This window comes from Lutra lutra, chromosome 9, assembly GCF_902655055.1.
Source record: "Lutra lutra chromosome 9, mLutLut1.2, whole genome shotgun sequence".
NCBI classification, from domain to species: domain Eukaryota; kingdom Metazoa; phylum Chordata; class Mammalia; order Carnivora; family Mustelidae; genus Lutra; species Lutra lutra.
In genome coordinates, this window is record NC_062286.1 from 73,964,690 (window position 1) to 73,991,266 (window position 26,577).

The window sequence follows — 26,577 nt, forward strand, 5'->3', positions numbered from 1 at the left end:
GCTTTTTCCTTCCCAATCTGTCATTTGCAAGTTAAATTCACAGGCCCCCAGTGACTAAACTGAAGAGGGTAGAGTAAAAGTTTTTCTTCCCTTATGATTGTATGTGCTTTTAAAGATTAATTATTTGGGGGCTGCCTGGGTGGCTCAGTTGGTTAAGCATCTGCCTTTAGCTCAGGTCATGGTCCCAGTATCCTGGGATGAAGTTGGGGAAATCCCTGCTCAACAGGGAGTCTCCCTCTACTGCTCTCCCCACTTGTGCTCTCTCTCTCTCAAATAAATAAATAAATAAAATATTTTTTTAAAAAAACTTTATTTATTTGAGAGAGAGAGGGAGACAGAGATAGCAACAGAGATAGCGAGAGAGAGCACAAGCAGGGAGGAAGGGGGGAAGCAGACTCTCCACTGAGCAAGGAGGCTGATGGAGGGTCCACTCGATCCCAGGACCCTGGGACCATAACCTGAACTGAAGGCAGTTGCTCAACCAACAGCCACCCAAGGACCCCAAATAAATAAAATCTTTAAAAAAAACTTAATTATTATTTTTAAAAAGATACTATTTTTAAGTAATCTCCACACCCAACATGGGGCTTGAATCCACAATTCCAAAAATCAATGTTGCATGCTATGCTGATTGAGCCAGCCAGGCATTCCTAAAGATTAATTTTTATTTATTTTTAAAGATTTTATTTATTTATTTGACAGACAGAGATCACAAGTAGGCAGAGAGGCAGGTAGAGTGATAGAGGGGGAAGCAGACTCCCTGCTGAGCAGAAAGTCCAATGCGGGGCTCGATCCCAGGACCCCAAGATCACGACCCGAGCCGAAGGCAGAGGCTTAACCCACTGAGCTACCCAGGCACCCCCTAAAGATTAATTTTTAAAAAGAATGTACCATTGTTTGGCTTTGCTAAGTTACTTACTATTAATTAAAGGCTCATATTCTGTGAAATTGCATGTTGACCTGAAGATTTGTATCTAGTAGAGATGGATATGATTTTCATATGGGAGAAAAGATAACCACAATGGTTGCCATTTATTGCCCTGTGGGACATTAACCCATTTTCATATATAATGCAGCAATCTTATTCTAACCTTAATTAAACTGTCTATAAATATCCAACTTCATATTTTGAGAAAACTGTAGATTCACATGCAATTGTAAGAAATAACAGATTCCACATATTCAATCCCAGTTTCTCCCAATGGTAACATCTTGCAAAACTAGAACACACTATCACCACCAAGATTTTGACATTGATGCAGAACAAATCCATCAGCACAAAATCCCTCATCTTGCTTTTTTATAGCCATACCCACCACCCTCCCCTCTCTACCTTGTCTGCCCTGACCTCTAAAATGTTCTTTTCAACAAAATGGGCAGAAGACATGAACAGACACTTCTCCAATGAAGAGATACAAATGGCTATCGACACATGAGAAAATGTTCATCATCACTAGCCATCAGGGAGACATTAATTAAAAACAAATTGAGATACCACCTTACACCAGTTAGAACGGCCAAAATTAGCATGACAGGAAACAACGTGTGTTGGAGAGGATGTGGAGAAAGGGGAACCCTCTTACACTGTTGGTGGGAATGCAAGTTGGGGCAGCCAATTTGGAGAACAGTGTGGGGATTCCTTAAGAAATTAAAAATAGAGCTTCCCTATGACCCTGCAATTGCACTACTGGGTATTTACCCCAAAGATACAGATGTAGTGAAAAGAAGGGCCATCTGGGGGTGCCTGGGTGGCTCAGTGGGTTAAAGCCTCTGCCTTCGGCTCAGGTCATGATCCCAGGGTCCTGGGATCGAGGCCCGCCTCGGCTCTCTGCTCAGTGGGGAGCCTGCTTCCTCCTCTCTCTCTCTGCCTGCCTCTCTGCCTACTTGTGATCTCTCTCTCTCTCTGTAAAATAAATAAATAAAATCTTTTAAAAAAAGAAGGGCCATCTGTACCCCAATGTTCATAGCAGCAATGGCCACAGTTGCCAAACTGTGGAAAGAACCAAGATGCCCTTCAATGGACGAATGGATAAGGAAGATGTGGTCCATATACACTATGGAGTATTATGCCTCCATCAGAAAGGATGAATAGCCAACTTTTGTATCAACATGGACAGGACTGGAAGAGATTATGCTGAGTGAAATAAGTCAAGCAGAGAGAGTCAATCGTCATATGGTTTCACGTATTTGTGGAGCATAAGAAATAACATGGAGGACATGGGGAGATGGAGAGGAGAAGGGAGTTGCGGGAAATTGGAGGGGCAGATGAATCATTAGAGACTATGGACTCTGAAAAACAATCTGAGGGTTTTGAAGGGATGGGGGGTGGGAGGTTGGGGGAGCCTGGTGGTGGGTATTATGGAGGGCACGTATTGCATGGAGCACTGGGTGTGGTGCATAAACAATGAATTCTGTTACACAGAAAAGAAATTAAATTTAAAAAAAATGTTCTTTTCCTCAGCCTTACCCTCTCACTTCTTCCCTCATTAATTAAAAAGTTAAATGAGATCTTTTAGCCCAATGTCTATTTTATATCTGAATGAATCTTGTTTTTAAATCCAAAGTTTTGAGAATTGCTTTGACACTGGGAAGACTCAAAGTTTTAAAGCTGGGTGTTAAACACCTTTGGGGTCATTCCCTCTTCGGCACACCCCTTTCTCTGCAGGCAGATCCAAGTCTACCCCATCATTGACTTCTTTGGGGAACTTGACTTAGCCTGACCTCCCTGGACTGGACCCACGGCTCTTATATGGCCCACCATTCAGATGGTGCTCATCAGCTGAAACACTAGTCAGCTCTTCTCCCTTCATCACCCATGGTTCCAGAGGGAGATTTCTCTTGTGTGGCTTCTCACAAACTACCTTGTATTGCCTTTTTTAGGGATTAGCTTCTTAGAGGGCTGCACTAGAATCTGTCCATCCCCCTCTCCAGCACCAAGGCCTTGTCTGGAGAGGGCCTCACACAAAAGAAACTCCAATTTCTTCTGCAGACAAAAATCTGGAACAGGGAAGTGGGAAAATTCTGTGAGGTTTCCTCAAAATATACATAGGAGACTGCCAGGACCTGTCCAGGATCCAGATGACTGGTCTGAGAAAGAGAATCTGTCTATGGACACAAGCTTCCCATGGCAGAGGGAAGGCTACCAGGTGATCACCCAGCTCGTGCTCCCACTCAGTCCATGGTAAGACCAACTTACATACCAGGCAAGGCCACTGAGGAGCAGAGGAACTATGTGGAAGCAGAGTGCAGAGCTTGAGGAAGCCTCCCCTGGGAGGTGGCAGGGAAGGTCTTGTTCCTAACCTCCCCAGTCCAGGCCCCAGGGGGCTTTCCCACTGCCTGTTTTCCAGTCCTCAAATGCCTGTGAGAATGACAGCCTCAAGCACTCCTCATTCAGATGGGGCATCTGTCTTGTGAGGCCTAATACACCTCTAATACACCTCGCCTGTTTAGAAGGCAGCTATCAGTGTCTCGAAGGGCTTCCCTAACTGTTCCAAAGGTACAGACCTAAGATGACTAATGTTTGGGGCAGCAGGCATGGCAGACTCTGGTCCAGCACCATTCCGTGCCAGTCTGCTACTGAAGAGAATCCACCTGGAATTCTGAACAGGATGGCAGGAAAGAGAGAAGATGGCAGGCAGAGGCAATACTCCAGAGATGGTCAAGAAGCCAAGAGAGGCTTCTGCTTTGAGACTGCTTACAATCAGTCACAAATTTCCAGAGCTGCTGAACTCAGGGCTGTGGTGAGTGGATACCATCCCTCATATTTCAGACTCCTGAAACGGACAGGATTCAGTTCTGAGTGGAGGCTCAGATACAACTACATCTTTTTGATCTTGTAGGGGAGCAAAATTTCCCATAGAATGTGTCTCTTTGGCATGTGGAATATTTCAGGCTCAGTATTTTTTTTTAAAGGATTTATTTATTTAAGAGAGAGAATGTACATGCGCATGGAGGGAGGGGCAGAGACAGAGAGAGGGAGAAAGAATCCCCCAAGAGACTCCCTGCGGCACATGGAGCCCAATGCAGGGGCTCGATCTCATGACCCTGAGATCACAACCTGAGTTAAAACCAAGAGCCAGCCCCCTAACTAACTGAGCCACCCAGGTGCCCTTTGGCTGTTTTTTTTTTTTTTTTTTTTTTTTTTTTTTTAAGATTTTATTTATTTATTTGCCAGAGAGAGAGAGAGAGAGAACCCCAGCAGGGGAAAAGGCAGGCACAGGAAGAAGCAGGTTTCCCAATGAACAAGGAGCCCAATGCAGGACTCCTGGGATCATGACCTGAGCCAAAGGCAGATACTTAACCGACTGAGCCACCCAGGCGTCCCAGGCTGATTAATTTTAAGAAAGAGAAGGGTCGGGAGGAAACTTTGACCTTCCCCTTAACTTCCTTGAAGAATTTAGATGGAGGACCTGCTCCAGGAAGGGAGGTATCATGTAGATAACTACATGAACAGTATATGAACTGGGGAGGTAGATAGGGAAGAACCTAGCAAAGTCTGTTTGTTACAGTTCCTCTCCATGCGCCACTATTTCTGGGCGCCACAGCAAACATTAGTTTACCAGACATTTATTCTTTTTCATCTTCTGTGCATTACCTTCCTTCCTTTTCAAGACCCAGACCCCCACCCCCACCTCCTTATCTCTGGATGGCAGACAAGTCTCAACTGCCTGACTGCCTGTGGGCCTCAGATCCTTAGGGAGCCCCAGTATGTATGTAATTAAATTTATTGTTTTCCTGTTAATCTGTCCCATGTCAGTTTCATTCTTAGATCAGCCAAAAGAACCTTGAAGGGTAAAGGAGAATTTTATTCCCCAACAACCTCTCTGAGTTTTCAAATCTATCTTCCCAGCTCTCACTTGGTCTCATTAGCAGAAAATTCATTATTCTCCTCTAGAGGCTTCTTTTTTTTTTTTTTTTAAAGATTTTATTTATTTATTTGACAGAGAGACATCACAAGCAGGCAGAGAGGCAGGTAGAGAGAGGAGGAAGCAGGCTCCCTGCTGAGCAGAGAGCCTGATGCGGGGCTTGATCCCAAGACCCTGAGGTCATGACCTGAGCCGAAGGCAGCGGCTTAACCCACTGAGCCACCCAGGCGCCCCTCCTCTAGAGGCTTCTGACTCAAATTATTACAAGTGCTGATTGACATCACTGTTGAAGGCGGTCCTGCGCAGATCACTAGAGCTTGCCCCCTGCTGCAGGCTCACACCCTGTGTTGCCCACAGCCTGCTTCCCAGGTTGACCTCTTTGCATTACAGTATATCTGTAATGATCTCTTCATTGTTCCCATATTGCATTGCTGCATGGACTTGTCTGGGTCCAAGGCGTCTTCCGGCCTTAGTCCCTGTGGCCCCTATTGAGACCTCAGAGAAGCTTTGGTGTTCTTTGCTGCCAGTGGACCATGGTCTAGCAGCTACATTCAGAAGCTACATCAGACAGTAGGGTTGGGTATACCATGACCTTCCATATTTCAGAATGCCCTTTACTTCTGCAAAGGAGAAGGCTTTACTACCAGGCTCTACATATAAAAGGAGAGGGCAGTCAATCTTCCAGTAGAACAAGAAGGGCCTACAGTCGTTCTTCTCTGTAACAAAGGGAGTCTTACAAGCAACTTCCCCAGAACAAAAAAGACTAGTTCCAAGGTGGCTTCAAGCCCCTACCCAGAAAAGATACTGGAATCACTTTTTTAAATGAAATTTCACATTTTGAGGTAGTTCAACGTATAGCTGTAAGAAATAATATGGACATATCCCATGTACCCATCATCCAGTGTCCCCCAGTAGTAACATATTGTAAAACTCAGCTATAACACCCCAAACAGGATATTGACATGATACAGTCAAGAGGCAGTATAGTTGCACCACCACAAGGATCCCTCTCCCTGCTCTTTTATGGCCACACCCATCCCCCCACACACCCTTGTCTTCCCGCAACCACTAATCTCTAATAGTTTGTAACTTATTGTAACATATAAATGCTGATGGTACGTAACTTTTGAGGACTGGCTTTTTTCAATCAGCATCATCCCCTCAAGATTCATTTAACTTGCTGTGTGTGTCAGCAGTACGTTACTTTTTCTCATAAAGTATTATTCCAGGGTGCTGATATACCAGTTTATTTAACCATTCACATCTTTCTCTCTTTTTTAAGATTTTATTTATTTATTTATCAGAGAACGAGAGAGAGAGAGAGCACAAGCAGGGGAGCAACAGGCAGAGGGAGAGGGAGAACCAGGCTCCCTGATATGGGATTTGATTCCAGAACCCTGGGATCATGACCTGAGTCGAAGGCGTCTGCCTTAAGCATCTACTTAACCGACTGAGCCACCTAGGCATCCCTAACAATTTACATCTCAAAAGTCATCAGAATCCTGTACAGTCTTTTGCTACTACAAAACTGTTCTAAATATAGTACAGGGTTTTGTGTGAACTTTAGTTTCCATTTATTTGGAATAAATGCCTAAGAGTATAAATGCTGAATTGTACGGTTATTGCATATTTAATTTTTTTTAAAAGATTTTATTTATTTATTTGACAGACAGAGATCACAAGTAGGTAGAGAGGCAGGCAGAGAGAGAGGAAGGGAAGCAGGCTCCCTGCTGAGCAGAGAGCCCGACGCGGGACTCGATCCCAGGACCCCGAGATCATGACCCGAGCCGAAGGCAGCGGCCCAACCCACTGAGCCACCCAGGCGCCCGCATATTTAATTTTTTAAAAAGATTTTATGGGGTGCCTGGGTGGCTCAGTGGGTTGAGCCGCTGCTTTCGGCTCAGGTCATGATCCCAGGTCCTGGGTTCAAGCCCCATATTGGGCTTTCTGCTCAGCGGGGAGCCTGCTTCCTCCTCTCTCTCTGCCTGCCTCTCTGCCTACTTGTGATTTCTCTCTGTCAAATAAATAAATAAAATCTTTAAAAAAAAAAAGATTTTATTTATTTATGACAGAGAGAGAGCAAGAGAGGGAACACAAGGATGGGGGAAATGGAGAGGGAGAAGCAGGCTCCCCACTGAGCAGGAAGCCTGATATGGGGCTTGAACCCAGGACCCTGGGATTATGACCTGCGCTGAAGGCAGATGTTTAACTTGCGGAGCCACCCATGCGCCCTGCATATTTAGTTTTATAAGAAACTGCCAAACTGTTTTCCTAGAGTGGTGGAACCATGCTATACTTCCCCCAGCAGTATATCTGGATACGGTTTCTTCCTCACCTTCTCCAGCGTTTGCTGTTATTGCTATATCTTTGTATTGGCTATTCTGAAAGGTAAGCATTCTCTCTCCCCATGGCTTTAGGTTGGGTGTCCCTAATGACTAACAATATTGAACTTCTGCTCATGTGCATAATTGCTGTCCACTCTCTTAGGTGAAATGTGTCTTCATGCTTTTTGCTCATTCCTTAATTGGACTGTGTATTTTAAAAAAATGTTTTATTTATTTATTTGACAGAGATCACAAGTAGGCAGAGAGGCAGGCAGAGAGAGAGGAGAAAGCAGGCTCCCCACAAAGCGGGGCTCGATCCAGGACCCCAGGATCACGACCCGAGCCGAAGGCAGAGTCTTTAACCCACTGAGCCACGCAGGTGCCCCTGTGTATTTTTTTTTAAACTGAGTTTTGAGAGTTATGTATCTAGAAACTTGCCCTTTGTTGGGCACGTGGTTTGCAAATATTTTCTGTCACTTGTCTTTCCGTTCTGTTAACAAGGTCTTTCACAGAGAAAAACTTTCATTTTAATGAGGTACAATGTATCAATATTTATGTATCATGCTTTGGGTGTCAAGTCTAAGAACTCTGCCTGGCCCTTGATCCAAATTTTATAGTTTTAATTCATAAACAGAAGTCCTTGTCCCCATGGAGGCCAAGGACAGACCTCTCCAAAATGTACCACTTTGGCATATTGGTTATTTTAAAGTTACTTAAGAAACAGCCTGTGTGAGAAGAATGGTCTGACCCCATCCCACCTTGTCTCCAAACAATAGGAAATAAATCTCCCACGTGAAAGGTACCCTTCCTTTACCAGGAGCAGAGAGACATCCTTATCACGAGAGTTAAAGAATTCAGAGTCAAGGCTAGATAAACAAACCTGGGTTACTTTTTACTAATTCACTACGCCAGCACAAATTCTGTTTAAAATTCCTTACTAACTGAAGCTACTGAACATAAGTTTTCTTTGTCCTGTTAGCTCCCCACAGACTTGCTTCTTTGTATAAAGCATATAAAAGCTTTACTGTCTGCCTTGGTTATCTCTTTAGGTCTCAATTTTATTATTGGGCCTCCAAGCCCAGGTAATTAAACTGTTTTTCTCCTGTTAATCTGACTCATGTCAGTTTAAGTCTTAGACCTGCCAGAAAGCTCTTGAAGGGCAGAGGAAAATTCTTCCTCCACAACAATCCACTTCGAATTAAAAACTTATCTCCCAAGTTCTGGTGTTAACACTACTGAACTGGACATCCCCTCCCAGTCCCTGGACGTCCCCTCCCAGTCCCTGGACTCTGGGACCTAATTCTTTGTGCAGGAAACCAGAACCCTGTTACCTCAGCACCAGCTCCTTGAGGACTACTTGCTCAGGCGGCACTGCTGATGGTAAATGGTGTGGCTGTGAGCTCCTAAGGCTGCGTCTTCTAGTATTTTTGGATCCCCCAGTACCCGGCTGACGTATAGATCTAGTGAATGCATGAATGCATAACAGACACAGGCAGGGAATGCTGCTCCAGAGGACAGGACTTTAGAGGACCAGGGGTGGTGAATGGGGGCCCATCAGAAGCCAGCCCCCCACAATTCAGCTTTTACAGTGAGATCAGCTCCATTCTCAAGTAACTCCCACCACGTCCTTGCCTGTGTGTGTGTGTGAGAGAGAGAGAGAGAGAGAGAAATAGATTCCAGGCAGTTTCCTGAGCCAAGAGGAGCAATACAAACAAGGAAAGTACCTACAACGTACTCCATAGATACTAGGCTAATGAAAGATGTGAGGGGAAGGAGAGGAGAACCAAGAAGGGGCTTTTCTGGGTTTCTGACACCCAGATCAACCCCGCCACCCCTGCCCGACTCCGTGGTCTCTGCAAATTTTTAGGCGATGAACTGAATGATGTCCTCCCTGAAACCCACATGCTAAAGCCCTACCCCCCAAGTGTGACTGTATTTGGAGATGGGGCCTTTCAGAGGTGATTCAGGTTAATGAAGGTTGTGGCCCTAACTCGACAGAACCAGGGGTCTTAGAAGAGGAAGAGATCCCTTCTTGCCCACACACCAAGGAAAAGCCATGTGAGGACATAGCAAGAAGGTGGCCATCTGCAAGCCAGGAAGAGAGCTCTCACCAGGAATGGAACTGGCTAACACCTTGATCTAGGACTCCCAGCCTCCAGAACTGGGAGAAAATAAATCCCTGTTGTTGAAGCCACCCAGTAAGCGGCATTTTCTTACGGCAGCCCGAGCTGACTAAGACAGATTTGGGTACACAGAGTGGGGTGCCGCTGTAACAAATATCTAAAAATGTGGAAGCAGCTTTGGAACAGGGTAATGAGTTTTCAGATGCATGCAAGAAAAGCCTAGATTGTCCTGAAGGGACTATGGATAGCAATATGGGTGTGAAAGCCTGTGCCTGGCTTGCTCTCTGCACAAGTCTTGGCCATAGCTCTCAGACCTGCCACCGGAACACAGGACTCAGGTCGCCAGCAGACCTGGCCAATGCCGTTTATCCGTAATCTCCTGTGTGTCAGGGTGGTGTTGGGATAGAAGGGCTGGGAAGCCTTTCCTGGAAGTAGACAGCCCAATGCCCCCACCCCTATCTCCCTTGTAAGACAGCATCCACTTCCATCCACCCCAGAGTTCCCGAATCTCACTTTTGTATGCCATGGTTTTTATATCTGTGTTCCACCTTCCACATTACCACTAAGTATACTTATTTTAATCAACTCCACTTTTTCCACTTGAAAATAGGTTTTTCTTCAAAGTAAACCATACTGGGTACTTGCGTGACTCAGTGGGTTAAGCATCTGCCTTCGGCTCGGGTCATGATCCCGGGGTCCTGGAGACTCTGCATCTCTCTCTCCCTCTGCCCCTCCCCCAACTTGTGCGTTCTCTCTTGCTCTCAAATAAATAAATAAAATCTAAAAAAAAAAAAAGTAAACCTTATATCCTTAGCAATGCCATAAAATGGAACACATGATTCCTATAAGAAAGGAAACTCTACAAATATAAATAGAATTCATTCATTTGAAATACAGTTATGGGAAAGTGTTAACCAACCCTGACTACACTTGCTGCTCCTTCTGCTCTTCCCTGCCCTTCCCCCCAGTATCCCATGGCTCACTCTGTCTCTTCCCTCAGGTCTCTGCTCAAAGTCACTTTATCAGTAAGGCCCTCCCTGACCACTGCATATAAAATAACTGCTCTTTCCCTTTACTTGGACTTACTTTCTTCAGTCATACTTAAGGCCATGTGGCAGTATTTTATTTATTCTTTTTTATTTTTTTAAATTTATCTATTTGAGAGAGAGTGGGAGAGAGAAAAAGAGAGAGGGTGAGCAAGCATGAGTGGGGGACAGGTAGGGGTAGAGGGAGAGGGAGAAGCAGACTCCCCACTCAGCAGGGAGCCCAAGGCAGGGTCTGATCCCAGGACCTCGAAATCATGATGTGAACCAAAGGCAGATGCTTAACCCACTGAGCCCCCAGGTGCCCCTATTTATTCCTTTTAAAAAAAATTATTTATTTGAGAGAGAGAGAGAGAGAGAGAGCGAGCATGAGAGGGGACAAGGTCAGAAGGAGAAGCAGACTCTCCGTGGAGCTGGGAGCCCACATGGGGCCCCATCCCAGGACCTGGAGATCATGACTTAGGCCAAAGGCAGACGCTTAACCGACTGAGCCACCCAGGCACCCTATTCCTTTTTTTTAGGGTCTTTCTCCCCTCACTAGCAAATGAGCTCCAATAAGGGAAGGTGTGTATTTTTCATTGCTGTATCTATCCCACAGCTAGATGAAAGCCTAGCTTAGGAGAGGTAGAGTGAACATGCCTGAATGAATGAATGGAATGGAATGAATGGAAACATGTGACACATGTGACACACAGAGCTGGGGGGAACAGGAGGGAGGCCAGGTGAGGTTTATAGCCCCAGGGCCATACAATGCCCCAAACAGGTCTTCTCCCTATGGGTGTTGGGCGTGAGTCCCTGGTCCAGCCTCCTCATTCCCTTCTGGGGTCCCCTGTGTCACCTTCTTATCTCAGTGTACTCAAGGCCACAGTTATTTTAAGAAAACTGATTTTCAAAAGGAAAGGGACCAGAATCTTCATCCTCTGCTTCCCGAGAGGCTTCTGCAATAGTCCTAGACTTTGTTGTCCAAACCGGCAGGTGAATGGGAGGGGGGTGCTGTTCATATACCATCAGCAAAGCGGGGACAGACCAGAAGTACATCCATCCTCCCCAGGCTCCCTCTGCAAGTAGGCCCACTCCTCCTCTCCAGCAGTCAAGTGAGAGTTCCGAAGCGTAGAGACAGAGTGAACTCTTGCCTAGCAAAACAAAAGACCAAAACAAAATGCACTGGCTTACAGCTTTCACCCAGAACAGGGAGCAGCAGAGGTCTGCAGGGGGTGACTTGAGCGCTTCCCACTACCACACTGGCGGGGAGCACTGGGCAACCTTACAATAGAAGGCTTTCTAGCTAAAAGGAAAAACGATGTTTTTAATGGCCTCACCAGATACAGCTAAATCTAATTGACCTCTGAAGCTAAAATATAAAATATTTACTGGATCAGAGCAGAGATATACAAAGTTTTCTGCAAATAGCTCCCTGGTTCCCAAAATACCCTAATTGAAAGAATCAACCCGTCTAAAGAAGGAATCCACAGATCAGAAGCGCTGTGTGTGACGAGAGAACCACAAAAGCAATCAGTTTTCTGTGGATGTATCCCTGGGCTGAGGTCTTCAAGACTTTGAGCCTCAGAAGAATCACCTGGAGACTCGGTTAAACCTGCAGCTCCCTGAGCCCAGGGCCAGAGATGGTGAGTTCTCAGGTCTGGAGTGGTGCCCAGAAATTCATGGTTGTAGCAGACACATGTCCAGATGACTGTGGTCCTGGAATGGCTATGTGACATGGTAGCCTTATAACGGGCTATCTGCTGATTCCAGCCATGATGATTCCTGACCGCTGTCCACCTTCTCAGAGTCCAGTGCCCACTAAGCAACCTATGGTGACCTCTCGGCCTTCCTTGTGCTCGTCTTACCCGCCAGTCTTCATGAGTTTGGCAACTGTGTGTTGTTCCGTAGGAACCGATCACCTCTGGGTGCACAAGCAATGAATTTCTGAGCCTGGGAAATGAAGCATCAGATGGGACAGGATGCCCTCCACAAAGGTCTTGCCACCCATTGCCCTTTGCATGGGCCACTTCCCTCAGTTGGAATAGTCTGTGCCTTCTTCAATTTGCCAGGGTTAAAGCTTCCTGGAGGGAAACCTCAAGGCTGTTAGTTAGATAAGGTATCTGCCAGTCAGTCAGTGAGTGAGTCTTCACTGTCAGGAAGGAAAAACTTGTCCTCTACCCTCTTATGTTCAGTAATTGGAAACTTGTAAATTAAAATGACAAAAGACATACCATCAAGAGAAAAAGACAGATTTTTAATCATTTACCTATACTAGGGAGTTCACAGAAAAATGGGGCTCAAGAAGGTGGTTAGAATCAGGGGCTTATACACTATCTTAATAGAGGATGGAGAGGGGCGAGGGGTGCTACTAGGGAATAAGTAACTTTTAGGAAAAATAAATGGGCCCTTCGGAGAATGAATGGGGGAATTGATAGTTTTATGACAATGTCTGTTTAGATGATTTTCTATCCCAGTGCTGACTCGTGGTGCTGACTCCTTAACTTTTGTGATAAAAGTCAATCTTCCCTGTTGTGAAGCTCCTGGAAGAGGGGATTTATGACAGTTGAATTCTTTTGGGAGACTGCTTTTAGGAAGCTAAAGGAAGTTCAAAAAAAGCTCCTTCCTGCAGCTGTTAATTCTCAAATGTCTTCAGCTCAAAATAATCCTCATGCCACTGTGGTGAAGGGTAGCAGAATTTGCCACCCCCAAATATGCCACTTTGGTATATTGATAATTTTCTGAGAGGTACACATTTGAAAACGGGCACAGACAGAGAGAGGCTTTCTCTGAATTGCCCTTATATGCTTAACGACAGATCCTCCCCAAGGAGATCTGTTGTCATAGCTCTCCTCCTGGTTTCACCAATCCGGTCAGGTTGACTGAAAATCTGTACCACACCCAGACAACCTTCGTCACAGACTACCAAACCTCCCAACGACTCTTCCTCCAAGGCCAATCATCCTCGCTAAAAATCATTCACGCTCTCTGGTGAGGCCTGCCTTCCTCTCTCCCCTTCCCAGTGTGGAAGGCATTTAATCCTGAATCTTAAAGCCACCTCTCTGAGTTACTCATCTTTTCCTGGTTATCTCCCATGTACACATGAGGTCTACATGTGAATACCTTTGTTTGTTTTTCTCTTGTTGATCTGCCTTATTACAGCAGTCTTAGCCAAGAACTCAGAAGGGTAGAGGAAAAGTTATTTTTCATCTCCTACCGTGGCATATTCTGGACCTTTTCATCATCAAGCTGAGTCTGGCACTAGGCCTGGAGGAGGGGACTAGGGATGAGTTGGCACAGAGGGAGGAGACTATACCCCCTCAGCCCTAGAGGAGCCCCAGCTCCAACGGGGAAGGCAGTGCCTCCATGTTGAGGGAGCTCCTAGCCAGACTCTGGAGCCCTAAGTCAATCTTTTTTAGGAGGTGATGGGGGGAGGGTCACAATAAAGACAGAGAATATTATATGTAATAAATATACAGTAACAGCCACCATGGCTTGAGTGTTTACTATAGGTCAGAGACCTGAGATGCTTTATGCAATTGTTGTTTGATTTTCATAAGACTATATTTCAGGTAAGGAAATGAGGCTCTGAGAGGTTGAGTGATGTGCCCAAGGTCACACAGCAAATAAGGGAGGGGCAGGGACTTGAAACTCAAGCGTTCTTACTCCATTTCACTGAGGTAGAAAATCTTGAGCCTGTTTTGCTCTTCTTCCTATAAAAACAAGCCTCTGGGCAACCTGAAGGTATGAGGAAAATTGTAAACCAGCACTAGGATGTTCCACATCTTTTTGGATTTAATTAGTCATAAAATTAGCCTCCTCAAGGGGCACCTGATTGGCTCAGTGGGTTAAGCCTCTGCCTTGGGCTCAGGGTCTGGAGTCATGACCTCAGGGTATAAGATTGAACCCCATGTCAGACTCTCTGCTCAGCAGGGAGCCTGCTTACCTCTCTCTCTCTCTGCCTGACTCTCTGCCTACTTGTGATCTCTGTCAAATAAATAAATAAAATCTTAAAATAAAATTAGCCTCCTCAAGAAACCTGAGCTACTCTCTGTGCCTCCAACTGCACACACACACCCACTTTTCCCACTGTCAGTATGTCTGGGGCTATGAAGAACTTGCTGGAATTTCTAGGAATGCAAGTCTCCAAGTCAGGACTCACCTGAGGCATTGCAGATGGTTGGAGGACCTGAGGACACCCTGAGTGAGGGCCTAAAACACCGGCTTGAAGGCCTCCAAAAGCCTTCCATAGAGGAAAGGCTCTGGGTCTCAGGTGAGCCTGGGCAAGAGTTGGGTGGAGGAGGCATGTGTTCCGGGACTAGTCACAATATTTCAGAAAGCTTAAAATTTCCCCGAGATGAGGTTCTACTGCTAAGTTAAGTCCCACTTCCTTCATTTTCAGCTGGAATGACATCATCTATGTGACAATCTTGCTCATCTCATACTCAGCAGAAGCTTGGACTGGTGACTACAATGCCTTCTGGGTAATCAAACTTGGAAGCAAATTGATTACTAGAAAAAAGTCTACATTGCCTTCTAGAGGCATTCTTGGTGGAACAAAGGCTGGGAACAATACTAGTCACGGGACTCCACAGGTCCTGGGTAGAAGACAGCACTCCCCATTTCCACCTCCTTCCTTCCTCCCTGACTGCCCTCCATGGCTCCCCAGTGAACAGAAGTGGCACCCCAGGTGCGACAGGCCAGTGTCCAAGGCACACTGAACACGCTCAAGCAAACACTCTTTCTTTTCCCAGTGATATCCCTACAAAGCCACTGTACATGGCTGACATAGTGAGGGTCACATGAAAATAAGAACACTTCTGTCTTGTACTTCTGGTTGTAGGTCTCTGGGAGGCAGAAAGGAGGAGAGGGCTTGAGGGCCCCTGGCGCAGTTCTGCTGCATTCCCAAGCATGCGCTTGGCTCCTGGTTCCTCCAGCACAGAGTAAAGGGAAGAGTTCGAGACTTCTGCTCAGAGGGAAGAGGGAGTTGTTCAACAAATGAGAGTCCAGCAGGCCAAGGCAGAGCTGATGCTAAGGGAGGAGCTGGGCTTCTGCCCTGGCCAGCTCATCGCCTCTGGTGTGGGAGTGAAACTTCGGGATTGACAAGAACACATTTCGTGAAGCAGTTGTGGCAGGTGAGGACTGCTGGTTTGACCACTTTAAGGAATGAGCTGGGCCCACCTGGCCTATCTGTGCGGTAATCGGTAATCTGGAGTGGTGTTTCATAAGGCTTACGGGTACACAGGTGAAGCCAGGCTATTCCCCTGTGAATGAGGAAAGGAGAGTTGAACCCTCACCTGATACAATTAAGTTAAACACAGAGGTACCAGGGGCCATTCCATAGGGAGCCGAGCTCTTGGCTCAGAGGCCCCAGCCCCCGGACCCACGGTGATCAAAGCCGTCTACAACCTCAACCCGCCAGGCACTTGCACCTCACCCCCTAGCAGGCTCCTTCTTATCTTGCCTCAGGCTAGAATGCTCACCAGTTTGGCCTGTGATTCTCTAAATCCTCCACATGCGGAGATCAAGTTTATGGAGCCTGGCCTCTCAGACGCTTCTGAGAGCAGACACTTATTTTCCAGCCCTCTCAGTTCAGATTAGGCTGAGAGAGTAGCCCCAAGGAGCCAGCTAGAAATGTACTTTCCTCTCTCATTCAAGAAGCCACGAGGCAGCAGCCTGGGGCTGACAGAGCCCTCCCAAGGCCAGGGGCTCAGGGTTCTTCTAGATCTGCCATCTACCATCTCAGGGTGTGACCTACTGTGGCTTTCCAGTTCCAACAAAAGCCGGAGGGCAACGATAGGAAGAAGGGGTGACGAATGCATGCCGGCTGTCCTTTACAGATTGCTCTGCGAGCTGCCCTAACTCTTCTGTCCACACCTCATTGGCCAGAACTTGGTTCCACTGCCTCCAGCAGCAGCACAAAGGGCTGAGGAGGATGGTCTCCGTTCTGGATAACCCTGCGCTCAGCCAAATGGGCTCTGTCAGAAAAAGGGGAAAAAGGGGAAGCGGATACTGAGGACAAACAATTCAGGCAGAGATCCAGTTTGTCCGGCGGTAGTTCCTTTTCCCAGAGGACTCAGGAAGAATGTCACCTCTAGAGCCCCCTGGCTCCCCAATCTTTTTTTTTTTTTTTAAAGATTATTTATTTATTTATTTGACAGACAGAGATCACAAGTAGACAGAGAGGCAGGCAGAGAGAGAGAGGGAAGCAGGCTCCCTGCTGAGCAGAGAGCCCGATGTGGGACTCGATCCCAGGACCCTGAGATCATGACCCGAGCCGAAGGCAGCGGCTTAACCCACTGAGCCACCCAGGCGCCCCTGGCTCCCCAATCTTGAGGGCATCACCCCACTGCTCTTTCCAGACCCCTTGTATCCAGAATGAGACCCCTCTCATCATCTCTCCTGCTACAACCCTGCTCCAAACCACTGCCAATTTCCTACCACAAACACAGGAAAAGATGCCCAACATCATTGTCATCCAGGGAGTAAAAATTAAAATCACAATGAGACACTACCATACACCCGCTCAAACGGCTAAATTGAAAAGACTGATAAGACCAAGCATTGACAGGAATGTGGAACAAGTGCCCTCTCACACATTGCTGGTGGGAAGGCAAAATGTCCACCACTTCGGACACTGGTTTGGCAGTTTTTCTTAAGTATACACTTATCAACTCTGTGGTACCAGCCTGTCTCCTGGCTTCCACCCTTGGACCCTATAGACTCTTCCTAATATAGAGTAATCCCTTAGAGCCAACGTCTGAGCACAAGTCTCCTCTGCCACTAACTTCACTGGTATCCCTTGAAGAGAAGATGGCTGCTTGGACTCCCTTGATGAGAGAGCAGAAGGCAAGCTGAAGACAGGCAGAAGCTGACACCCACAATCCCCACCCCCACCATCAACTCCATGGGATATCTGTGACATTCCTCAGGCACTCTTGGCTACCCTAAAGGAAAAACTAACAGTTAATTTATAGAGATCACAATTCTGCAAGACAGGAGTCTCCCTCAGTTTACAAAAGTCTCAGCAATTTACAAGAACAAAGCATCTTTATCAACGGCCTAGCTTCCAGAAGGGAATGTAAGTACAATTAATTGTCCTTATAATCTGCAGCCCGTTGGCAGATACATGAAGTGGGCAAAGTGCAATGCTCCTCCAGGAAGCTCCTCACTGTCTTACTGGTAATGCCTTACTAGAAGGAAGAACAACCTTAACTTGACAAGGCAGGCCCTCCCGAATCCTGGGAGTCTTCTTTAACATATGAAAATCCTTTTGAAGACCTCCCTTTTCCTTACCTTCCCCAACCCCATATTATATGCATAATCAGCCACCCTTCACACCTCGGGGCAGCAGCCCTTTCTGCCCAGGGGCCCTGTCCCCTTGCTTTAATAAACCACCATTTTACACCAAAGATGTCTCAAGAATTCTTTCTTGGTCATCAGATTCAGACTCCACCCCACAGAACCTCACCTATATTCCAAAACCCCATCATCCTAGTCATTTGCTCTTCCCCTCCCCCAGCACATATCCTTCCAGCCACACTGGTAACCACCAGTGAACTGAAGGGAAGTTCCCAGATGTTTTCCCTACTGCTGCCCAGAGTTAACTGCTTTTAAGAAGGACACTTCCCCCGTCACAACCCCTGGCCAAGAAACAGTCCACACTCCAACTGTGTTTCTCAGAAATTCCTGGCAGCCTCCTAGCTCAGATCAAGCTATCTGGTCAGGAGGGAGCCTGCTTCCCTCTCTCTCTGCCTGCCCCTCTGCCTACTTGTGATCTCTCTGTCAAATAAATAAACAAAATCTTTAAAAAAATCACAATCCTTTCCTTACCCCATCCCATAGCTCTTGATTTCTCTGGGCACCACCCCCCCAACTTCTAATTCTCTGTGGCTTCCTTATTGTTGCTTCCCAACAAGGTGGCAGGACTTTTTATCTTTGTAAGGACCTATTTAGCCAGAGCGACTCCATCTTGGGTAAATAGCCATTTTGTTGTTTGTGCAGTAAACTTAAATTGATTCTCCCCCTCCAGAGAAACTTACTTAAAAACAAGTCCGGGAAACCAGTAAAACGTGGTCGGCTAGTTCCTGATAACAGAGCCCAGAATACAAGGACGAGTCAGGCCAGATAGAGACATCTAATCAGTACGAAGAACTGTTTGTAACAGTGAGAAGGTCTTGCCCAAACCTAAATGACTCCATCTTGGGAAGGACAACGATCTTATTATTCACACTGAATATGTTAACTGACTAAGCCTTCCCAGAAAGTACTGTTTGTAACTGTCCTAGTATGGAGTAATCTTGACTAACACTTCACCAGACCAGATGAAACTAGCCAATCAACAAGAGACCCACAAACCCGGTGGGCTAAGATACCAAGATACCGGTTGCAGTTTCTCCCAATAAAAGGTAGCCTGTAAGATTGGGAGGGGTCGCTCTCTTTGGAAGCAGCCCTGACCGGTCAGTCTGACTTCTAATGCTTGGCATAGAATAGAGCTTTGCATAACTTTAACTTTGTTTTAGTCTCGTTCCCCTGGCCGATCAATCTGATTTCTAATACTTATCATAAAATAAAGCTTTAAATAACTTTCACTTGTCTCAGTCTCGTTTCATTTAATAACGGACTTAACAATCTTCAGTGCTCCAACCCCAGGGCCTTACCCCTGGGGTCAGGCTTGCACTGGGGAACTCTTCCTGAACAAACTGAGGAGGCCTCCTGGTCTTCTGGATGGCTCATCTCCTCCCTGAAACCCTCCTGCCTCCTTCAAGCCTCAGGCACTTGTTTTTCTTGCATCCTTCCTGTTGTGTCCCCTCTTCCCCCCACTCTCCAGTGGTAAAATCCTTTAGGAACTACTCTGGTGTGCTGCAGGTGCCCAATGAGTGCTCCATTCAGGTTTTGTGGGAGGGAATGGTGTAGCTTATGACAGACAGACAGATGGCCCTCACCCCAAGCCTTGGATGCATGTGCTGAGAAAGTCCCCGGATATAGGACAGAACCATCCATCAGTCACTTCCCAGGAAGAGGTTCTTTTTTTTTCTTTTTTTCTTTTTAAAATTTTATTTAACAGAGACCACAAGTCAGCAGAGAGGCAGGCAGAGAGACAGAGAGGAAGGGAAGCAGGCTCCCTGCTGAGCAGAGAGCCCGATGACCCCAGGACCCTGAAATCATGACCTGAGCTAGAGGCAGAGGCCTTAGCCCACTGAGCCACCCAGGCGCCCCCCCAGGAAGAGGTTCTTGAAATTGAAATTGAAAAGGAAAAGCCAATTAGGATCAGGGAGATCGCTGCTCTGTTGCGCCCATTTGTCCCTTAGCTGAAGTGGCTTTTTGATTGGACTGGCCTCTCTCTGAGTTGGAGCAGAAGTGGATGGAAAGCCTGTTTTCTTACCTTTTTTATTTTTTTAAAGATTTTATTTATTTATTTGACAGACGGAGATCACAGAGAAGCAGGCAGAGAGAGAGTGGAGGAAGCAGGCTCCCTGCTGAGCAGAGAGCCCGACATGGGTCTCCATCCCAGGACCCTGGGATCATGACCTGAGCCAAAGGCAGAGGCTTTAGCCCACTGAGCCACCCAGGCGCCCACCGTTTTCTTACTCTGCAAAGAGCGCTGTTAGTCGGAACAGTGACAACAGTGAGAGTTCAGCCCTCAGCTCTGCATTTATATAAAAGTGCCCTTGGGGATGAACGTGCAACAATTATCCTGACCAGAGTCCTTTCCGGGAAGGACAAACCCAAGACGAACAGTTAATGCCAAATCCCAAGGAAATCATCTCCAAACCCTGCTATTTCCGGCTCAAGACCATCTGCAAGGGGGGGCCTGTGCTTTGAAAATGGAAAGAAAATGAGAGTGGGCTCTTTTTTGAGGGGGCGGGGGGGATGCTTTATAAAGCATTAACCTGATGAGGGGGCACTTTGGGGTGGAAAGAAAAAAAATCTTGTGTTCCAGTTTAGTGTTCTCTTACCAGTTATGTGACGCATGCAAGCCCTGCTGCTTCTGTCAGCCTTGATTTCCTCATTCATAAACGAAGGCAATGATTTCTATCCACCTCCTGGGACAACTGCGTCAATCAAATTAGACTGCATACAGGACAGTACATAGAGAAAGTAGAGAGCCCTCCACAAATGTTGGATGTAGCATTGATCCAGAAAAGCTGCCCTGTGCCAATCTACCCTCCAGGAACCCCAGCCTGGTTGGGGACAGGGCATAGGACCACGGTACAGCCCAAGTGTGAAGTGGGATCACCCAGTCCCCAGGGGCCCATGATGATGGCTTTGAACCCCTACTCCATAGCTGGCACAGCCTAGCATTTCTCTGCATTCCTGGGGGCAGGGGCAGAGTCTGCAACTTCACTCAGTAGGGGAGTTTAGGAGGCAGTCCAGCCGGGGGGTTAGAAAGAGGGGATCTGCTCTCACATTGCTGGTGGGAATGCAAGTTGGTGCAGCCACTCTGGAAAAGAGTAAGGAGTTTCCTCAAATATTTGAAAACGGAGCTACCCTATGACCCAGCAATCACACTACTGGGTATTTACCCCAAAGATACAGATGTAGTGATCTGAAAGGGCACCTGCACCCCAATGTTTATAGCAGCAATGTCTACAATAGCCACACTATGGAGAAGCCCAGATGTCCATCTACAGATGAATGGATAAAGAAGATGTGATTGATTTATACACACACACACACACACACACACACACACACACACACCATGGAATACTATGCAATCTTCAAAAATTTGAAATCTTGTCATTTGCAATGATGTGGATAGAACTTGAGGGTATTATGCTGAGCAAAATAAGTCAATCAGAGAAAGACAATTATCTATGATTTCACTCATATACGGAATTTAAGAAATAAAGCAGAAGAGCGTAGGGGAGGGGAGGGAAAAATATAACAAGACGAAAACAGAGAGGGAGACAAACGACAAGAGACCCTTAATCACAGGAAACAACCGACGGTTGCTGGAGGGGAGGAGGGTGAGGGAATGGGGTAATCACTGGGTGATGAACATTAAGGAGGGCACGGGATGTAATGAGCACTTGACCACTGGGTGTTCTATAAGACTGATGAATCAAGGAACTCTACCTCTGAAACTAATAATATACTATAAGATAATTAATGGGGTTTAAAGAAAAAAGAAAGAAAGAGGGCTCTGGATTCAGATGGTCTGGTTTGGAGTGCTAACGCACCAGTTGTGTGATCTTGGGCAAGGGATGTAACATCTCTGTGCCTCGGTTTCCTTGTCTGCAAAATGAGGATAATGGCATATGCCTCTCTGGATTATTGTGAGGATTGATGAAGATTCTTGGCTTGACCAAACTTCATCAGACTCCTGAATCTTCTCATGGGCCCACCTGTGCACTTCCTTATAAAATCCACTTTTTGCAAGACCCCTGCTAATTCAGCCTAACCAGAACCCATCACCTCCATATCTCTTCACCCTCAATATCTGATCAAATTCCTCGTCCTCCCTCTCCTGGATGTCGTCTTCCGGGAGGTCAGTTTAGCCAACATCCCCATCACTCTCCATGTTTCTCTCATCCACCACCTCCTTCCTCCTCCCTGGCTACAAATTCCCACTTGCCCTGCCTAATTCTGAGTTGAGCACAGTTCTAGATTAAAGTCCCTTCTCCCCTATTGCCAAAGTCTGAGTAAAATCTGTTTTTACCCCTTCCATGACTGCCCCACTCCGGCTTTTCTGTGGCAGGATTAAGTCAAGGGCCAACTGCTCCTGCTGAACGACAGTCCAGGCTGGAGGCCAGCTCCCCATCCCAAACGTGCCGGCCCTACTCTGTGCCAACTGCAGAGTTGGCAAGCCCTCTCCTTGGCTTATTTTAAACCAAAGGAAGACAAAAATGAAAGTAAAAATGCTGTTTTGGTCCTAGCAAAAGTCATTGAAGTTCTGAAAGAGGTGGAGGAAATATATACAAACACACACTTTAAAATTTAAACAGCCTAACCTTTTGAACAAAAAGTCCCCATTGTGGGGGCACCTGGGTGGCTCAGTCAGTGAAGTGTCTGCCTTCAGCTCAGGTCACAATCTCAGGGTCCTGGGATCAAGACCCACATGGGGGAAGTCTGCTCAGCGGGAAGTCTGCTTCTCCCTCTCCCTCTGCTGCTCCCCCTGCTTGTGCTCTCTCTTTGTCAAATAACTAAATAAAAGCTTAAAAAAATAAAGTCCCAACTGTGCATGTACCAGTTTGGCTCCTGCCCTGTCACTGGGTCTCCATCCCTCCCTTTTGGTGACAAATGGTTTGTCTTGGGAAAGTAATTCTGCCCTCACTTCCTTGAGTTGCGTTGCTCCAGGTCCTGCCCAGGGCCCATCTCCTGACAGCCAGAGGGCCCATAATAGTGTTCTCCTGAACAAAGACAGTTCCATCTCTGAGCAGGATTCTGGTGCTGCTGTGAAGACCACCCACGTTATTTTTTCACTCTACTACAAACCCAGGGAGGAGGAGACCAGTATTGGGGTCATAAGTGGTTGATTGCTGGAGAAGGAAGGGGGAGCTCACAGATAGAGACCCAGGGAAAGGCTGGGGAAGAACACCTGGGGGGATGGGTGGCAGGAGACAGGGAGGCAGAGGGAACATGAAGTCCTCCCTCGCCCCTCAGCCTCCCCACAGGGACAGACAGCAGTCCTGTCCCAGACACTGGGAGAAAGGCCGCTTTGCTTCCGCTTTGCTTCTGTTCTGGGCCTCCCCCCAACCCCCACTCAGAGCTGGCCTTACCCACAGGCACAGTAGGAGGCTACTCAGGCTACGTGGTGTGAGTGCCTCTGGAAAGACCCTGCGTTAGTTTCCTAGGGCTGCTGTGATAAATTATCAGCAGCCTGGAGGACTGAAGTCCAAAATGACTCTTCAGGGGCCAAAATCAAGGTTCCCTTTGGAAGCTCTGAGGGAGAGCCTGTTCCCTGACTCTTCCAGCTTCTGGAAGCCCCTGTGCTTCCTTTCTCACACCAACTGACCTCTTACTTCTGTCCTCACAGCTCCCCTCCTTCTACTGCCACATCTCCCTCTGCCTCTACCTGACAAGGACACTTGGTTTTACAGTTAGAGTGCACACGAGTAATCCGGAATCATCCCTACTGCAAGATCGTCTGCCAAGTCCCTTTTCCCATATAAAGTAATAGATTCACAGGTTCCAGGAATTAGGGCATCTCTGGGGGCCATTCATCAGCCTACTGCAGAACCTTCCTAGAAACAACCTCATACCCACTTCTTGCTCTCAAACATCCCAACAACTAGTTTTGGGGTCAGTGTGTACGCAGACACCCCATTTTGCAGCTGTGGTGCTAGGAGATGCCAGGGAGCTTGTTGAGCATCTCTTCAAACCCTGAGAACCCATTTCAAGGAATGGGTTGGGCACAGCCCAAAGGAGGTCCTGTCCCAGCTGCTCATCCAGAGTCCAGACTATAACTTGCAAGGTCAGGGGTCACACCTCTCTCTGAGGTGCCCTCCCCACTCCCACCGCTCAGCCCTGCTCTAGGGACGACCTGTTTTACCGTGTGATTTTCAACAAGTCACTAGACCTCATGAGTCTGTTGCCACTTCTGAAAAAAGGAGCTGAGACCACATGATCTCTTGGGGGCCCTTTCAGCTCTGAGGTCTAGGATCCTTACATGCAGTCTGGCCCCAGGCTGACGGCAGATGGGGAGAGGAGCCCAACTGCAGGACCAGAAGCTTGCCAGTCTAAACCAACCTGACCAGGGCTGGGACCAGTTTCAGCACTAAAAACAGGCCAGCCTTAGAAGCAACAAGAATGAGGACACCCAGGTTCTAGCCTCTGGTCTCCTCATGCCTCTGGGACCTCAGAAAAGTTGCTTTTACCATCACAGAGTCTCATTCCCCAAGTACAAAGGAGGAATAAAGAATATCTTCTTCATCTACCTCCTAGGAGTGTCATGAAGGTAAAATGATACACAGTTGGAGAAAGCATATCACGGGTGTCAGAGACCAAAACCGGACAAGTAAGGACATTCATTTTGTTCAGGCTACTGCTGGATGAGATTAGACCACCTCAGGGGTCTGACCTGGGCTTTTCCAGGAAGAGAGGGCACAAGGTATGGAGAAGGGGACCTGCAGTTGGAAGTGTGCTATGATTCGGGGAAGTCTCAGCTGAACAGGTAATGGTGATCTATGTCTAGCTGGTTTCTGGGGGACCAACAGTTCTAATCTTAACTGATCATCATGAGACAAAGAGCTGGGAAGTTGGCAGGGGAAAAAGGGAGAAGGTCTGTTGTTGACCTTGGCTCAGGCCACAAGATACATGGGGTCTTGCTCTGCATTTCTCCCTCTTAGGCAGGCCCCACCCCCCTACACCCCCGAGGAATAGCTGGTTTCACTTACCTGGAAAGTCAGCCTCAGTATCCAAAGAATCATCAGTCTGGCTTCCAAAAGTAACTGAAATGCAATGTAAATGTTTACTACAGTCATTTGAAAAGACACAAAATGCAGCTTATAACCATAGCATAGAGGACACATTGGTGGCAATTTCATTGTTGGCTCAGCTACCCCAAAATTGCTCCCCTCCTTCACGCATTCTCAAAACCCAAATTGCAGGGCTCCCCCTGCTCACTTCCTGCCCTTTTCAATACAAATCAATTCAGTCACCCTTAAATACCAATTTCCCCTTCACCCTTTACACCAGTTTATACCATGTAAGCCCAGAAACCTGACCTGGATATGAATTTAAGTCTGTCTTCTTTTAGGTTTCTGCCCCTTTCCCACTTCCGTCCAAGAGGTCTCCCCCAGCCCCACCCTGCCATCTAGCACCCTCCTCCCTTGGGGTGCTCTGCCCCGACTCCACATTGGGACCCCCAGGGTTCTACTCCAGGACCCCTGGTGGTTCATCTGGGGTTCAGGCAGCTGATTCTGGTATGCAGCCCATCCTGTAAGTGGGTCCCCATTCCCACTGCCCTCTGGGAAGGACTTCTGTCACTGGTGAGTGTCTAGCTTTTCCCACCAGACTGCACTCACTTCCAGGGCAAGTCTGATGTTCTCTTTAACTTTGAACCCCACCCTAAAGCCTGGTACCCCATTTGGTCTTAGAGACTTTTGGTGACAGAGAGAACATAGGAACTTAGGGCTGATCAAAAGCAAAGCTCTTATATTATAGGGGAAACTGAGACACAGAAAAGTTCAATAATGCATTAGTGATCACACAGCCCATGAAAGCAGGTGTCCCACCTCCTGGGGGGGTGTGATTCCTGCTGAGTCTCTTCCTGGCCCTCCCTGCCTCTTCCTTCTCCCCCAGTTTTGGGGGAGGGACACAGCTCCCCTTCAGATGACTTTGGCTGAGGCCCACCCCACCCCAGCTTCCCTAGTCCCTCTGGGGGACCAGGGGGCCAAACCCTGGGGTATCCCAGCCTGTGGGACTCCAGCAGCAGGTGGAAGGAGGAAATCAGGGGTCCATGGCTTGCAGAGACCCATTTCCAGGCTAGGCTTGCAGTTGCTTTGGCCTTCCACAGCAGGTAGGAGCCACTGCAACGTCCCCGCACTCATAAAGGGCCTGCACCTTTTTTCTCTGAGATCTGTGCTCCCGGCCAGCAATGCCCTTCATGAACCAGCATGGATTCGAGGGACCTGGGTGCTGAGAAAGAAAGGTTCCTGGCCTGGAACCCATCTCCAGATACCAGCCCCCAGCTGAGGAGGGGACTTAGGAGATTCTGTGGGGAGACCCCCCAACCCAGGGGACCCCTAGAGAGCTGCAAGACCCAGGACCTTGAGGGCAGACCACGTCACAAGTGGGGTGGGGGGGGCATTGTCTGTGAGGTTGGAACCCAGGTACCCAGTGGGCCAGGAAACCTCCTCAAGGCAACCAAATAATTGTATTAATTTCTTAAGGCTGTTGTAACAAATCACCACAAACTTGGAGGTTTAAGACATAAATCGATTTTGTCACAGGGCTGAAAGCCAGAAGTCCAAAACCAAGGTGTTGTTTGGGCCAGGCTCCCTCTAAATGTCCTCAGGGAGGGAGGCTCTGGAAGGGCTCTCCAGACTGCAGGAATGCTGGAGGTATGGAGTCACACCTCAGCCTCCAGCTGGCCCTGAGCCTCCAGATCTGAGGTACTCGGGCATCAGTCCTGTCCTGGAGTCTCCTAGAAAGGAGGGTCTCAATCCCACAGTGAGCCTTCCAGAACATAAAGGTCGTAACGCAATAAAAGAGTTCCATGGTCCAAATGAACTTGGAAATACTGGATTAACTAAAGCTAATGGGAATTTGCAGACCCTTCGTTTGCTCCAGGGCC

The 26,577-nt window shown here is 47.4% G+C and overlaps 1 long non-coding RNA gene across 2 annotated transcripts in view; it reads right to left on the minus strand.

The window, feature by feature from the left end:
* The window catches only part of LOC125109420 (uncharacterized), a 110,904-nt gene that overhangs the window by 19,183 nt on the left and 65,144 nt on the right, over positions 1–26,577 (minus strand). The window contains exons 5-6 of one of the 2 annotated variants that reach the window (XR_007130231.1): positions 24,677–24,730; positions 10,791–11,488 (exon numbers count right to left, since the gene is read on the minus strand). This is a non-coding gene — a long non-coding RNA (uncharacterized LOC125109420). Of the gene's footprint in view, positions 1–10,790; positions 11,489–24,676; positions 24,731–26,577 lie in introns of those variants that run through there. The other variant, XR_007130230.1, reaches the window with a different exon arrangement.